At 39.9% G+C, this 16,379-nt stretch overlaps 1 protein-coding gene across 8 annotated transcripts in view; it reads right to left on the reverse strand.

Moving 5' to 3' along the window:
• Positions 1 to 16,379, reverse strand: part of LOC135558504 (CMP-N-acetylneuraminate-beta-1,4-galactoside alpha-2,3-sialyltransferase-like) — a 110,546-nt gene that overhangs the window by 65,297 nt on the left and 28,870 nt on the right. For 2 of the 8 annotated variants that reach the window (XM_064992347.1, XM_064992348.1), the window contains exons 1-2: positions 14,003 to 14,211; positions 9,596 to 9,811 (exon numbers count right to left, since the gene is read on the reverse strand). The exons of 2 other annotated variants lie outside the window; for them this stretch is intronic. The gene's annotated coding sequence lies outside the window, so the exon portion shown is untranslated. Of the gene's footprint in view, positions 1 to 9,595; positions 9,812 to 14,002; positions 14,216 to 16,379 lie in introns of those variants that run through there. 4 more of the 8 variants (XM_064992353.1, XM_064992346.1, XR_010458366.1 and 1 more) reach the window with 3 other exon arrangements.

Consider the following 16,379-nt stretch of genomic DNA (forward strand, 5'->3'; position numbering starts at 1 on the left):
ACAGCACTTTGAGATATCAGCTATATAAATACATTTGATGATTAACGACAACCCAAAAGCTCTTACCTTGGAATATTGAAGTCTCATGTAAAAAGGAACCCCCAGCGTTCATATGTTCTGAGCAAGGAACTTAAATGTTAACTTTTTTACATGGCACATATTGCACTTTCACCCTCTTCTCCAACACTGTTTTTGCATTATTTAAACAACATTTAACATGTTTCATTATTTATTTGAGACTAAATAGATTATGTATTAAGTTAAAATGAAAGGGTTCCTTGTTCATTCAGTATTGTTGTAATTGGCATCATTACACACACACCACACTTTTTAAAAGATTGGCCGATTAAAATCGGTAACGCCTTTTTTGGTCCTCCAATAAATCAGTATTGAAAAATCATAAACGGTTGACCTCTAGTTCCCACATTGTTTACACCTTGACAAAGGAAGAGGCACTATGCCCACTCACTCATGCCCTGAGATCTGAATGCAGCACTGATGAGTGAAGAGATGGTGGTCATATCTGGGATATGAACCCATCTCTTAAATCGCATTCATTTAGCTCTTCTGTGCAGTTTACAAATCACCCTGGGCCAGATGTCTACCGTAAAAAAATAATAATAATGTAACCCAACACCAAAGCAATTTTGTCACACCAGCAAATCCCAAACATCTTCATTGACTATTATTATGCACAGAATAGTGTCACGATACCAGAATTTTAACTTCGATACCGGTACCTGGCTTAGTATCACGATACCACAAACAAAGAAATAATGCATATTAGGTCAAGTCACAGAATGGCACTTGATCCAGACAGAAACTCAGCAACTGCTCTGGGACCAGTTCTAACAATTAATCTCGGGAGTCCGAGCTCAATGGTTCTAACGAAATTAGCCTTAAGATGCTTTTGGGAAACCAGGCCCTGTTCAATCATTGGCAATCTTTTGTCAATCTTTTGTCTATTATTTAGAGACAGCCATATATGCATTAATCAATTAAACAATCAACTTGACTTTGGTTAAAAACAAAATATAACTTATTTCATAAAGGTAATAATTTATTTGATTGATAAACTGGGTAAATCAAGATGTAGTCTAGGTCTATTCACAGTGCATGCATTGAGTTGAGCTTGTTTTAGGACTTATTTTGTAAAGTGTTCTAGCCTGTATGGACACTGTTTTGCAAACTGTAATGAACAGTTTCAACATTTCTACATGCCGTGTTGCATTATCCAAGTGGGTTAACTTATGTGCAGCATGAGTGAGGGCGCTAACAATGCAGCCCAGACAGCTCTAGCAATGAATGAATAGGTGGCACAGGCACTCTGCTCTTCACTCTATAAAAGGGGCTGCACTGATTGATAGTCTTGATCCTCTCAGTCACGTGAGACACACTTGACAATAGTACTGAGCGTAAAAAATTCTAATGCCGAAAATATATATATTTTTTTATGTACTTAAGTTTCGGTATACCGTGCAATACTAGCACAGACCCTGTGGAGACAGATTATGCCTTGGATTTGTGGGATGTGACATGTAAAACTGAACCTCAAATCAAATTCCATTTCAGTGTCTTTTTTCTCTTTCCGAACAGCTGGGGGCATGTGCTAACGATGGTTTAAAAGCCCGGTGGAGCGAGGCAACTGTGCACAGAGCTGAATTACATTACCTCTTCACAGCAACCACTAGAACAGAGACGGTGCAGCATAAAATGTAAAGAGCAACAGATATTCTCCAGGGCTTAAAAGAAAAGGCATACTGTATCTTGATTCTATAGGTATGACTAGAAGATTCTATTGGAGAGGACTATTCATAGCAAGATTAGGCTTCTCATATAGCACTCCATTTCATTAAAAAAAAAACCAATAACACAACTTGGTCTCTCAGTCTTACTCATAGCATATGTTCAATTAACGGTGTAAACTGACTCAGACAACGCTTTGGATTGATTCTCACAGAAAGTCAAGTCAAAACAGAACATTCCATCCAGTGGGCACATCAGCTTTCTTTAATCAAAGTTACTCAACACAATCACACTCAAACTCCAGAAAACCACCAGGTAGGATTGCTGCCACGCACAACTGATTAACACCTATGAAGAAGCTGGTCATCCCACAGTGTGTAGTCTTGGCCTAGACTTTAGTCCTGAAATGAGGACTGTGAACAAGTCTGTAAAGGAAAGACTGAGGTCTTGCTTAGGCTAGAAATTAAGCATAAAACATGTGCACGTCATTTAGAGCTAAATATACAGTCGCTAGTGAAAGTCTACACAACCCCCCTTGGAAACTTACCACCTCTTGGAAAGTCATTCTGGTGTGTCTTTGGCATGCGAGTAAATGTCCTGCTGAAAACCGAAGCCTAGTTTTATTTTTCACAAAACTACGGCAGGGTTAGGTGGTATCCAGATTTTCATACGTCATACTGTTTATGTACCATACACAGTATTACTGGAAGTGCACACAACACACACACACCCCGGTGTGATAATATATTAGAATTAGTCTTAAATTATTTTAAATCTTAATAATAAAACAGGGCTAGATCATGCATCATGGAACAGGGCTAGATCTATAGGATAGGCCTAAAGGTTTTAGGCAAAATAACTATCAAAACAAAAAGTTTCTTGAAAGAGGTGAAATGTCAGGCCTATTGGAGAAAAAACAATGATTGTTTAATGCAGGGTTTGTCAACTAGGTTTGGTCTTGGGACAAATTTTTATTGAGCTAATAGTCGGCGGGCCAGAACATATATTAGTATCTAATATTAGCACAATTAATTGGCCGAAACTACAAATTGAACAACATGTTTAACACATTCGATTAGGAGGCTACATAATAAATTCAGTGACAATAATAATTTAAGTAAGCATTTCACTGTAAGGTCTACTACACCTGTTGTATTCGGCGCACGTGACAAATAAACTTTGATTTGATTCAAAGTGGCCTTCCTGCCCCAGACAGAGGCCTGACACAGAAACATTGAAGCATTAACTGCAAGCTACACAAACAGCTTTTTGGCCTGACATATTCTGTCACTTAAAATGGGTTACATCTGCAGTTACATGGAAGAGGGAAAACAGCCGTGGACATGGTGGAAAAACGTGAGGCCTTCACTAAGAAGCTTGAGTTGTTCCATTTGGACTTTTCATCTGGAAAGCTACTTGCACTTCAGCACATCAGGGATGTGCTCAGGAGTGCCGAATCCTTGTGTGCGTGGCATGCTCAGAGGAATACAGCACAATAAAGAAACTTGTATTTTGTGTTAACGATGTTTGGATCGACTTACACCTGCAAGTAGTCATTTTCCTCTATGAACCCAATATAGATTCAACAGGAACCGGCTTTCACATAAGTCAATCGAGGACTGCCTGCGCATCAAAATCACACCCATCTCACACGACAACTTTTCCCATTGAGTAAGTCACTTAGTGGCCTATATTTAGTAAATACTAACATTATTGTGACTGGTTATCCAGGGACATTTAGGTCTCAAGCTAAAAGTTATTTCTGTTTGTTCTGTCGTTAATTAGCAGGCTATCCCGATCAACACATCGCTTTTTTCTTTTAATGGTTGTTTTATGTAGGATGCTACATTTTTGTTGAGTTGCAATTGTAAATAGACCTAAAAAAAATGTTTTATTTATTTATTTATTTATTTATTTATTTACATTTATTGTGAAAGATGCTGTTGAGCTCCAACTTAACTGGCTGAGGTAGGCTATTTTATATAGACCTAGGCTCAGAAGAAAGACTCCAATTAAGCCCGCTTGTTTAGTAAAGTCAAATTAAAATGAAGATTGTTGAAATTAATTACTCGACTGGTATAGTTTTTTTCCCATCTGTTGCTATATTAACTATAAATTAGCTATATTTTCAGTACAAGACAGTGTTCACCTATTGATTGCGCTGCGGTTGAAGCATTACGTTTCAGCACCACAAAATGGTCACACAGACACCTTTGAAGTCGGAAGTTCACACACTCCAACCTAAGTGTGTAAACTTCCGACTTCAAATGTGTGTCTGTGTGACCATTTTGTGGTGCTGAAACGTAATGCTTCAACCGCAGCGCAATCAATAGGTGAACAGTCATTAAAACTCATTTTTCAACCACTCCACAAATTTCTTGTTAACAAACTACAGTTTTGGCAAATCGGTTAGGACATCTACTTTATGCATGACAAGTCATTTTCCCAAAATTGTTTACAGACAGATTGTTTCCCTTATAATTCACTGTATCAATTCCAGTGGGTAAGAAGTTTAAATGCACTAAGTTGACTGTGCCTTTAGCTTGGAAAATTCCAAGAAAATGATATCAAGGCTTTAAAAGCTTCCGATAGGCTAATTGACATAATTTGAGTCAATTGGAGGTGTACCTGTGGATGCATTTCAAGGCCTACCTTCAAACTCAGTGCCTCTTTGCTTGATATCATGGGAAAATCAAAAGAAACCAGCCAAGACCTCAGAAAAGAATTGTAGACTTCCACAAGTTTGGTTCATCCTTGGGAGCAATTTCCAAACGCCTGAAGGTACCACATTCGTCTGTACAAACAATAGTATGCAAGTATAAACACCATGGGACCACGCAGTCGTCATACCGCTCAGGAAGGAGACGCGTTCTGTCTTCTAGAGATGAACGTACTTTGGTGCAAAAAGTACAAATCAATCCTAGAACAGCAAAGGACCTTGAAGATGCTGGAGGAAACAGGTACAAAAGTATCTATATCCACAGTAAAAACCAGTCCTATATCGACATAACCTGAAAGGCCGCTCAGCAAAAAAGAAGCCACTGCTCCAAAACCACCATAAAAAAGCCAGACTACGGTTTGCAACTGCACATGGGGACAAAGATCATACTTTTTGGAGAAATGTCCTCTGGACTGAACAAAAATTAAACTTTTTGGCCATAATGACCATTGTTATGTTTGGAGAAAAACGGGGGGGGCTTGAGAACACCATCCCAACCGTGAAGCACAGGGGTGGCAGCATCATGTTGTGGGGGTGTTTTGCTGCAGGAGGGACTGGTGCACTTCACAAAATAGATGGCATCATGAGGTAGGAAAATTATGTGGATATATTGAAGCAACATCTCAAGACATCGGGACGTTAAAGCTTGGTCGCAAATGGGTCTTCCAAATGGACAATGACCCCAACCATACTGCTGAAGTTCTGGAAAAATGGCTTAAGGACAGCAAAGTCAAGATATTGGAGAGGCCATCACAAAGCCCTGACCTCAATCCTATAGAACATTTGTGGGAAGAACTGAATATGCATGTGTGAGCAAGGAGGCCGACAAACCTGACTCAGTTACACCAGCTGTCAGGAGGAATGGGCCAAAATTCACCCAACTTATTGTGGGAAGCTTGTGGAAATTTCAAGGAAATGCTACCAAAAACCAATTGAGTGCATGTAAACTTCTGACCCACTGGGAATGTGATGAAAAAAATTAAAGCTGAAATAAATCATTCTCTCCACTAATTATGACATTTCACATTGTCTGTTAAGAAATTCGTTGATTGGTTAAAAAAAAAAAGAGTTTTAATGACTCCAACCTAAGTGTACGTAAGTGTCTGACTTCAACTGTATATATTTATTTATCTTCATAATTAATTTGGGGGGGCCAAATAATATTGCAGGCAGGCCAGATTTGGCCCAGAAGCCACCAGTTGGTGAATCCTGGCCTAATGAATAGATAATCTAACAAAAATCAAACTTAATAGATCAGATGCATATACGCATAAATACTTGCCACAATGACACAATTAGCTAGCTACCCACCTCATTCCTTTCTGTTAGCATGTCCCCACCATCATGCTTTTGGGATACGTCTTTTCAGATACCATATTCTTAAGTTGTGGACACTACATCACCACAATCCCTTGCTTGCTGTTGGTCTCATTTTTGTAAATCACCTTGATTTTGCACCTGTGTGTTTTATCAGTTTCTTTATGGAAATATTTGGCAGTAGTTAAAGCAATACGGATCTTGATCCAGAAGGGGATTGAATATCTGTAGTCTGAGAAGCAGTCTTTCTAGCTAACATTCCACTCATTGGCACACCATCTCATTGCCAGAGACAATGAGTTGCTCATTGGTTGTTGAAAATAACATTTTCCATGACTATATGTGGAGCCTCATAATTTGAATAACAAAATAAAAAACATTTAGCTGTTTGCTAGGCTAGTTGTATTCTGATGCTTAAAATCTAAGCAAATAGGTTTTGTGGTTGGAATTGCAGTATGTATTTAGTTAGAAAATCTAGATGTAAGCTAGCAACTTTTGACAGACTGGTTTCACCTGGACAATCAAAAAATGGTTGCTTAGCAATCGGATACCAAGGTGTTCTGTGGAGAGAAAAAAAGTGACTGAGTCCCAGTACTTGGATAAATCATTGTGATTGGAGGATATCTGTGAGGGTTATCAAATCAGGATCAACTCCTATCTTCACCTTCAGCTCATTAATGATTTTCTTCTAACTTTTTACCTGGGCTTTTGATCATGACAAACTCCAGTCCCTGCCGGTGACAAGCATACCCATATCATGATGCTGCCACCACAATACTTTAAAATACATCTGGAATCAAGAACATTAAACTTACTCCACATTAATGGCCAGTATGACAAAGAGAAAAAGAAAGCCTGTGCTAAAAGAATCCCCTCCAAATCATCTCTTCTGTTTGCAACAAGGCCGTTAAGTAATCTTGCAAGACACCAAAGAAATTAACTTTTTGGCCTAAATTAAAAACTACAGGTTTGGGTCAAATCCAATACAAAGTAAAAAAAAATAAAAAATAAAAACTATTTTCAAGTATTGTGGTGGCAGCATTCTCTTATGGACGAGGCTTGTGTAGAATGTGTGTAGAAATAAGAGTATAATAACTCTATACAGCAACCACTATAACAGAGAAGGTGCAGCATAAAATGTAAAGAGCAACAGATATTCTCCAGGGGTTAAAAGAAAAGGCATACTGTATCCTGATTCGATAGGTATGACTAGAAGATTCTATAGGAGAGGACTATTCATAGCAGCACCTACTCATTTAAAAAAAATGAATAACACAACTGTCTCTCGGTCTTGTTCATAGCATATGGTCAATAAACGGTGTAAACTGACAGACAGCGTTTTGGGTTGTTTCTGACAGAAACAGTCAAGTCAAAACAGAACATTCCAGCCAGTGTGCACATCAGCGTTCTCTAATCAAGGTTACTCAATACAAACACTTTTGACAGAGAGTCATGCGGAGACCACGGTCTCTTTTACAGATGAGCCCTGTAATAAAAATATACACAATACAAAAAGCAAAACAGATTAAAAAAAAAAATCCTAAAAAAAATATATAAAAAAAAGTACTTCATTAATCGGCCATCTGAATTGCCCTAGAGGCACCAAGGTCCACAAATCTAAAAGCTGATTTACCTAAGGAATTTCCAGAGTTAGCCATCCCTGCAACAGGGTATGGTAACTCGCATGTACAGTACCAGTCACACGTTTGGACACACCTACTCATTCAAGGGGTTTGATTTATTTTTACTATTTTCTACATAACTCACACAGAGAATCATGTAGGAACCAAAATATATTTTAGATTCTTTAAAGTAGCCACCCTGCCTTGATGACAGCTTTGCGCACTCTTAGCATTCTCTCAACCAGCTTCATGAGGTAGTCACCTGGAATGCATTTCAATTAACAGGTGTGCCTTGTTAAAAGTTCATTTGTAGAATTTATGTCCTTCTTTATGGTGTTTGAGCCAATCAGTTGTGTTGTGACATGGTAGGGGCGGTATACAGAAGAGCCCTATTTTTTTATTTACCTTTATTTAACTAGGCAAGTCAGTTCTGACATTCAATGACGGCCTAGGAACAGTGGGTTAACTGCCTTGTTCAGGGGCAGAATAACAGATTGGGCTAGTAACAAAGTTCAAATCCCCAAGCTGACAACGCTATAACCACTAGGCTACCCTGCCACCCCCTATTTAGTACAAGACCAAGTTCATATTATGGCAAGAACAGCTCAAATAAGCAAAAAACGACAGTCGATCATTACTTTAAGACATGAAGGTCAGTCAATGCGGAACATGTCAAGAACTTTAAACGTTTCTTCAAGTGCAGTCGCAAAAACCATCAAGCGCTATGATGACACTGGCTCTCATGAGGACCGCAGAGGATAACTCCACCTCAGATTGCAGCCCAAATAAATGCTTCAGAGTTCAAGTAACAGACACATCAACATCAACTGTTCAGAGGAGACTGTGTGAATCAGGCCTTCTTGGTTGAATTGCTGCAAAGAAACCACTACTAAAAGGACACCAAATATGTCTGAGACGCAAAGAAAATTCAGGGAGAAGGGGTACAAAAATGGTCAGATTTATACTGCCATTGAGAAAATTCAAAACAAACCGAGACATGATCTTTTTCAAGGTCAGTCTCGCAAAAAGAAGCATTCTGGCGCTCTAACTACCCACTATTCAACATGCTCTGAACAAATTAATGAAATCGTACAAACATTGGCACATTCTAAGATCCGATGACCATATGGGTAATGTGATTTCAGACCCTCCCTTGGTCGTATTCCTGCGGGGCAGTAATCAAGAGGTAAACTCTGATTTACCACCCCAAGATATCCCTGCACAAAATCTAGTTGCACCCCTACTGGATGGAAACTACATGTGTAATGGCTGTGCTCAATGCAATGGCACTTATAAATGTAGATCCTTCAAACTTCCCCCAAACAGGGAAACAGATCCCAATCAAAGGTGTTACCACATGCTCCACTAAGGCAGTTATTTATCTTATAATTTGTCCTTGTGGTAAAAATTTGTGGGTAAAACAAAATGCGAAATAAAAGTATGAATCTCGGAGCACCATTAGGTGCAAAAACTTAATAATAATAATAATAATAATATATCCTATTTAGCAGACGCTTTTGTCCAAAGCGACTTACAAGTCAACTTAACTTACCCAGTTGCGGCCCACTTTTTGGAAGCAAACCACTCGATTTCCTCCTTACGTTATATTGGCATTGAACGTGTCACCCTCTCTAGGAGGGGGTAACCTCGACAATTTGGTCAAACGAGAGGCTGTCTGGATCTTTAATTTAAAGACCCCTGCTCCCTTCAGTCTCAACATAGACTTTGATCTGAAGCCATTCTTGTGATTTTGCTATTCATTGTAAATGTTTGTAGGCTTATGTAGCCAAATTGTATCTGTGATTGTATGCTATCCATTTGTTTTTTTGTATGCAATTTTAATATGACAATTAACCAATAATCAGGCTACACCTAGCCATGATTACAGACACCTGTGTGTCCTTTGACCCTATATAAACTAGTCACCCTGCAGCATGTCATTATATCCTGATGAAGACAGCTAGTCTGTTGAAACGTTGGATATTAGGTTATTCAGTTATTGCATCTGAGCTCCTAGAGTGTGCGGCTCTCCTTTAATTTCTCTTTGTTAAACAATTATACGTTTTCATGTGTTCGTGTGTTATTAGTTTAAGCAGACTGTTTGTCTATTGTTGTGACTTCGATGAAGATCAGAACAAATGTTATGACCAATTTCTACATAAATCCAAGTAATTACAAAGGGTTCACATACCTTTTCTTTCCACTGTATTTAGAATGCAAGGCACACTTAACCAGCATGGTTACCACAGCATTCTGCAGCGATACGCCATCCCATCTGGTTTGCGCTTATTGGGACTATCATTTGTCTTCCAACAGGACAATGACCCAAAACACACCTTCAGGCTATATGACCATGGGGAGTGATGGAGTGCTGCATCAGATGACCTGGCCTCCACAATCACCAGACCTAAACCAAATAGATATCGTTTGGGATGAGTTGAACCGCAGAGTGAAGGAAAAGCAGCCAACAAGTGCTCAGCATATGTGGGAACTCCTTCAAGACTGTTGGAAAAGCATTCCCCATGAACCTGGTTGGGAGAATGCAAAGCTGTAATCAAGGCAAAAGGTGGCAACTTTGAAGGATCTCTAATATAAAATATTTTGATTTGTTGAACACTTTTTGTTTGGTTACTACATGATTCTATATGTTTTTTCATAGTTTTAATGTCTTAACTATTATTCTACAATGTAAAAACAAAGAAAAACCCTTGAATGAGGAGCTGTGTCCAAACTGGTATTGTGTATCAATAACGTTAGGTACAGCAGGAGTTTTCAAAAGACAGCTTTATAAATGCATGCTCGCATTGACGCAAGCAACACTGAACCATGTATGAGAGCACCAGCTGTTCCAGACGACAGTGATCACACTTGCCCCGTAGCCGATGCTAGTAAGACCTCTAAAACAGGTTAACATTTCCAAGGTCATGGGACCACACAGAATATCAGAACACGTACTCAGAGCAACGTCTGACCATCTGGCAAGTGTCCTTATTGACATTTTCAACCTCTACCTGACTCGGTCTGTAATACTAACTTGTTTCAAGTAGACAGCCAATAGTCCCCATGCCCAAGAATGCCAAGGTAACCAGCCTAAATGACTATTGCCCTGTAGCACTCAAATCTATAGCCATGAAATGCTTTGAACACAACACCATCATCTCAGACACCCTGGACCAACTCCAATTCGCATACCATCCCAACAGATCATGCGATCTCTATTGCACTCCATACTTCCCTCACCAAACCGGGCCAGGTTTCCTGCTAGCAATGGAACTTAGGCTAGCTATTGAGTGTTTTAATGATGTAACATGCGTTTCCAGAAACACCGTGCAGAGAGAACAGTAGCTAAGGCATCGTTGGAGCATGTGTCGATGCTGAGGGGATTGAAAGGCAGCTGCTCTCTGATCAGCTTTCTCAATTAAAATCTTACCTTAACATTAGAAATATTTCACAATACTGACAACTGATCAACCATTACATTTGTATACATTGCTTGTTTGAATTAATTGCGAAGATATTGGCAACTTTGTACTTGTAGTCAACTTCGTTCTGAAGTTATCGGTGGTCACAGTGAGACAAACCCTGTGATTCTATGTTAAGCAGATATCTTGCGTATAAAGTGACATAAGGGCAAAAAAAGCATCAAACAACGCACTTAGCTGTTCTACGAATGGTCTGATGCAGGCGTTAGGCCCATTTTTATAACATGAAACAGTTCAGAGAATTACGATGCAAAGGTTCTAACAGTCCCTTAAGATGCTTTTGGGAAACCTGGCTCATGATTGGCTGAGATAATGGAGAGCTGTTTGAACTTAATTATTTTTAACTGGACATGCCAAGAGATGGGTTTGAATTGGTCTATCACATAGCATGTGTCTGTCTATTGGAGCTTGTCAGTATGTCTAGGTAATTGTGTCGAGAGCTTCTTTTTTTAAAGTATTGCGTAGTAAAACTGCATAAACCTAATGTCAAGTTAAAGTGTACTGTTAGCTAGCTGGCTAACATTATGTGTATGCTCTCCACTTTCTGGAAGACCCAGTTTTGCAATCAGTGGAATTCAAGTATGATAGCTAAGGAGAAGACCCCAGCCTGGATTACATCGTAAAACTAAGGCAACCGTGCATGGCATCAGACAGGAGACGCAACCATGATGTATACTGGTAAGATTCAGATATTACACGTTTCTAATTTTGACAGAAAGTGGTTAAATTTCAAATGTACTGTCAGCTGGCTTGGTCGGCTAGCTAACGTTATGTGTATGATCTTATTCTTTGTATCTCAGACACATTTGCTTGACTAGTTACAGCCATAGAACCTGGCTGATTAGCTACCTGCAGATTCATGCAGGGTAGTAACATCATAAATTGTGATTATGGTCTATTGTTTAGCTAGCTAGCTCAATGTCTTAACAAAAAGACACCACTAATTTTGACAAAGTATTTTCATTTCAAGTTAAAGTGTACTGTTAGCTACCTAGCTAACATTAGCTGGCTGACTCACAAACTCACGTTACATCATGCATTGTGAGTCATTGTTTACCTAGGTAGCTACATTTAACAAAAGACTCGTCTTAGTGTGCCAGAGCGCAGAATAACAGATGCATTTTTTAACGCTCAACACCCGTTGAATATGTCCGGTGTCAGTAAACGTCGGCAACAAAGCATAATTCAATTGTTGCCAACAGCAGTTGGTCTCCAACGCTCTGGATAACATGAAAAAAAGCCTAACCAGCTCTGCAAGGCCAAGTAAAATGGTCAGTGTGGGGTGTTCTCTCATTATGTGTCTGGAAGTAGTTAGCCGATGTTATCAAGTTAGCTTGGGTGCTTGACTATTTTATCTTTATTTAACTAGGCAAGTCAGTTAAGAACAAATTCTTATTTTCAATGAAGGCCTAGGAACAGTCGGTTAACTGCCTGTTCAGGGGCAGAACGACAGATTTGTAACTTGTCAGGTCGGGGTTTGAACTTGCAACCTTCCGGTTACTAGTCCAATGCTCCAACCACTAGGCTACCCTGACGCCCCCGTAGTTGTGGGGTCAGAGCATTCGGAACAACCCTACTTATTGGCCCGTGTCCAATGTGCTCTCTGAACACGAAACCACAGAGCGATAGGGCGAGTAATGTTCAGTGAGCTGTGCTCTCTCCCTCTTAGATGTCTGGAAGTAGCTGGCAAGTTAGTGCAGAACGGTTGGATCAACCCTTAAAGAGATTGATGGGGCCAAGGCTTAAGAGGGTGAACAATGCTGAATGGGTGTAGACAAAGAAGGGCTCTCCAACAGTAGTACCAAAACATTGAAAATTACAGTTCTCAAAAGTGAGTTTATAAATTGATCAACTTTCAACAACAAATTACTTTCCCATTGTTTCCTATTTTGTAGTGAATGATATACCATTTTGTAGCTGAGTCTCTACTTTTATCCAATATAAAAAATATAAAAACCGATTCAAATGTTGCTACATAAAACTGAATCCAGGTGGTGAGTCACATAAGAATGCTGTTCATTGACTACAGCTCAGCACTTGAGTACCATAGACCCCTCCAAACTCGTCTCTAAGCTCAGGACCCTGGGACTGAACACCTCCCTCTGCAACTGGACTTCTTTACGAGCCACCCCAGTTCTCGGCGCACTGGTGCTCCAAAATGTTTTTAAAAATCCAGGTCGCACATCAAAATATGTAGGTGCATATGCGAGTATAATGGTCACACTGTATGAGAATGACAAATCTATTTGTTCGGGTCGCCCAAAAAGTTACATATTACAGCTTTAGTACAGGGAGTAGCTACTGGGTAATGCCAATGTAAATGGTAACGAGGGAGACCTATAGGGAGAGGATATTCACCCAACCCTCGATAAAGTACCAGATGATTATCGTTACTATCGTTCGTAACTGCCAGTCTAACGTCAGAGCCGTATGTAACTCGATAGCTGCCTGGTTTGTTGGCTGGTTCGCCTTGCTAGCGCGCAGGGAAAATAACGGTATTGCTGGTCCCATAAACCCATTTCGCTATACAGATTATACCCGTGTTGCAATACAAACATCAATGCAGATTGTAAATTTAGCTAGCTAGTTAGACATATTATATTTCCCGAGATGTCAAGACAATTTAAAAAAACGTTTGTATCCACCAAACCCCACAAAGATAAGACGGTGGATAGCTAACTTCATATAACTAGCTACTGTAGCTAACAGTAACAGGTTAAATTGGCACTCTTGCTAACCTGGAAATTGCCGTTGGGTTTTGTGAGGTTTCTATGCCTTAAATATTTAACGTTAGCTAGCTATCGTAATCACCACAACCAAGGGTTAGGAACGACGACTGCAAACGATACACCATTGAGTAATTTACAAAAACATAGCTAGCTACCTAGATTAGCTACTTTAGATAGCTGGCTAGTTAGACAACAATGAATGGATTGGAAACAATGCAAGATAGCGGTTGTCTAAAACAAACTGGATAACGTTAACTAGCTTGCAGACGTTACAACGTAGCTAGCCAGAGAACATTCACCACAACGTCGTATAAAAACAGGACGTTCCCAAAACGTAGAGTAGGCTTCAAAAAAACAACATTCGTTTTAATGTTTATGGTAGTTTACCTTATCGTCCCCTTTTCAGAACTGCCTCTTGTAGAAAAGGCTAGACGTAGCCAGCGCTAGTTTAAAAAACGAAAAGGTCGCAACCGTATCGCCCCTACTTTTCCGACTATCATCATGAGAACTGTTAGCTGAAGATGTTCGAGAATCACCCTCCCATATTGCGCGCACCCCTTCTCTTCTCTCCAAGCTACTCTGGCTCAATGGTAGGTCTGTCACATGGTTATGTTACGTTTGCGATTATCTCCAGTACTTCAATTGAGTTGAATGCACCTTTTCATTTGTTCAAACCTTCACGTGGCACTCTCCCAGTCAGCTTTTACATTCTATTCGGCTTGTTGCGTGTGCAATGTTTTCAGTTTGCCTTTATGTACCCGATGGTTCGCATCAAAATCCTTTCATTGTCCCCATCGTCCTTTCAACGTTTTAGCTATCTAACTGGATGGTTCACGTGCAACAATAGAGATTTAATGTATTTGTTGCATTGTAGCCTACACAATCTATAGCTTTTGCTTGACATGCACATATTTTGTTACCATACACATGGTCAATTATAAACAGGTCTGTTCTGGCAGTTGTTATACCATTATTTGCTATTAGAAATATATGGCAATATATTGCCTTTTTAAATTGAACCTCAACTACAGGGAGGGTAGGCCTATGATTTGAGAGATGGCCTAGTCAATTCAAACACATTTCCCTGTGCTTTCACATTGTGGCTTCCTGCTCACACAATTTTCTTCTTGAGATAGAATTTCTGAAGTCTCATGTCAAAACCTTTTAGAGAAATACCAATGGACATAGATCTATGCGTTACTGTAGCTCGGGGCCACAGCATAGGCTATTTGACCAAATGTTGCTGCTGGCATAGATTGTTGGAGCTCAGGATATCTATACTCTCACCTGCTCGGATTACACTCCTAATTCAGTTATCCTCTGAGCAGCCAAGTGATGTATGTGACATTTATAGGCCCATCCTATATTGGGCTCAGGGCCAGGATGAAAAAGGCATCTGCTCTGCCCTATGATGTATAGTAATATCACACACTGATCTATTAATATTGAATCAATCAAGAAACACAATCCGGACATCCAATGTTTTCCATCAGGTCCAGCCAGATTAGTGAGAGGATATAGGCACTTGTGTCCAACAACATAACATATCAGAGCTGCCCTCATGAGAGTGTTCCCTGGTGGCAGGCAGATAATGCCCTCTACTACTGCTAAGTTACCTCAGCATCATCCATTACAAAGATCCATCTCCATCCATAGAACATGAGATGTTTGCTGAACAGGGCTTACACAGAATTGTACCAATTGAAGGTGGTTTGCAACAAGTTTACTGTAAGATCACCTGCCTGTTACCCTCTGGTTTCACACCCAATTTATGCTGTTGAAGATTTCGCCACTCTTGCAAGAACTGCATCACTCATGAAAAAGCGGCTTGCAGGAGTGTTAACTACTATTGGTATGTACTAATGTCCTCTAATGTCTGGATTGTGGTTCACTGCAATAAATTCTTTACTTTTCCTCCCACTTCAAAAAATAGAGAGTGTATAAAAACAGCTGTGTGTTTTCTCCCAAATCTAAGTGAACATAAAGCTTTTTCTCTCGAGACGCTGTCTCTTGACATTTGGGCCAAGTTCTCTCAGCATGATAGACATTTGTCCCAGGGCTTTCATGGGGTTTGAGAGTGCCTTCTTTAATTGCATAATGCCCCCTTATGTTTCCTACGATCAACATCTCAGAAGATGTGAGATTCTTTTATGAAAGCTGTTACATCATTTAGAGATTAAATTGAGATCTTTGAACCATGATCTTTGAACCGACAACCATCTGTTGACAAGCAATACTCTCTACACAACAGACTCCCTAAAAGAGATTCTCCAATCTTTTTGTTTGCTTTTTAGCCAGTAGTTCTGCAAGGAGCGCTCACAAGCCTAAAGTGGCACCCGAAAATTGAGTACTACTTCACATGCGTGCAGATATGTGCAGCACGTCATTGCTCTCTGTCTTGCTCTGCTGTGTGTGCATCATGCTAGCTGTCACTCAAATGGCAAGGGCTGAAGCTCATTGGCTAGAACTCAAATTTCTACAAGGCTGGGCCACTTGGGGGGAAATGAAGATAATATGGAGCAGCACAGCTTCTATTTTGTGGCTAATTAAGGTAAAACAGTAATTCTGCTCATAGATTATGCATGTACTTAGTATATTTTACTTTATAAGGACTGAATGCTAAGGCTACCATGCTTGCTAGGACACAGAGATACAACTTCAATTAGCACTGACGTGTGAAGCGAGAGGTGTCGAAGCCTTTGAGCCCAACAAATGGCAGGCTACCCCACCCAAATCCAGAGGCCTTGAAGACCCCTCCTGTTGT

This window comes from Oncorhynchus masou, chromosome 17 (assembly GCF_036934945.1).
Source record: "Oncorhynchus masou masou isolate Uvic2021 chromosome 17, UVic_Omas_1.1, whole genome shotgun sequence".
Taxonomy (NCBI): Eukaryota; Metazoa; Chordata; class Actinopteri; order Salmoniformes; family Salmonidae; genus Oncorhynchus; species Oncorhynchus masou.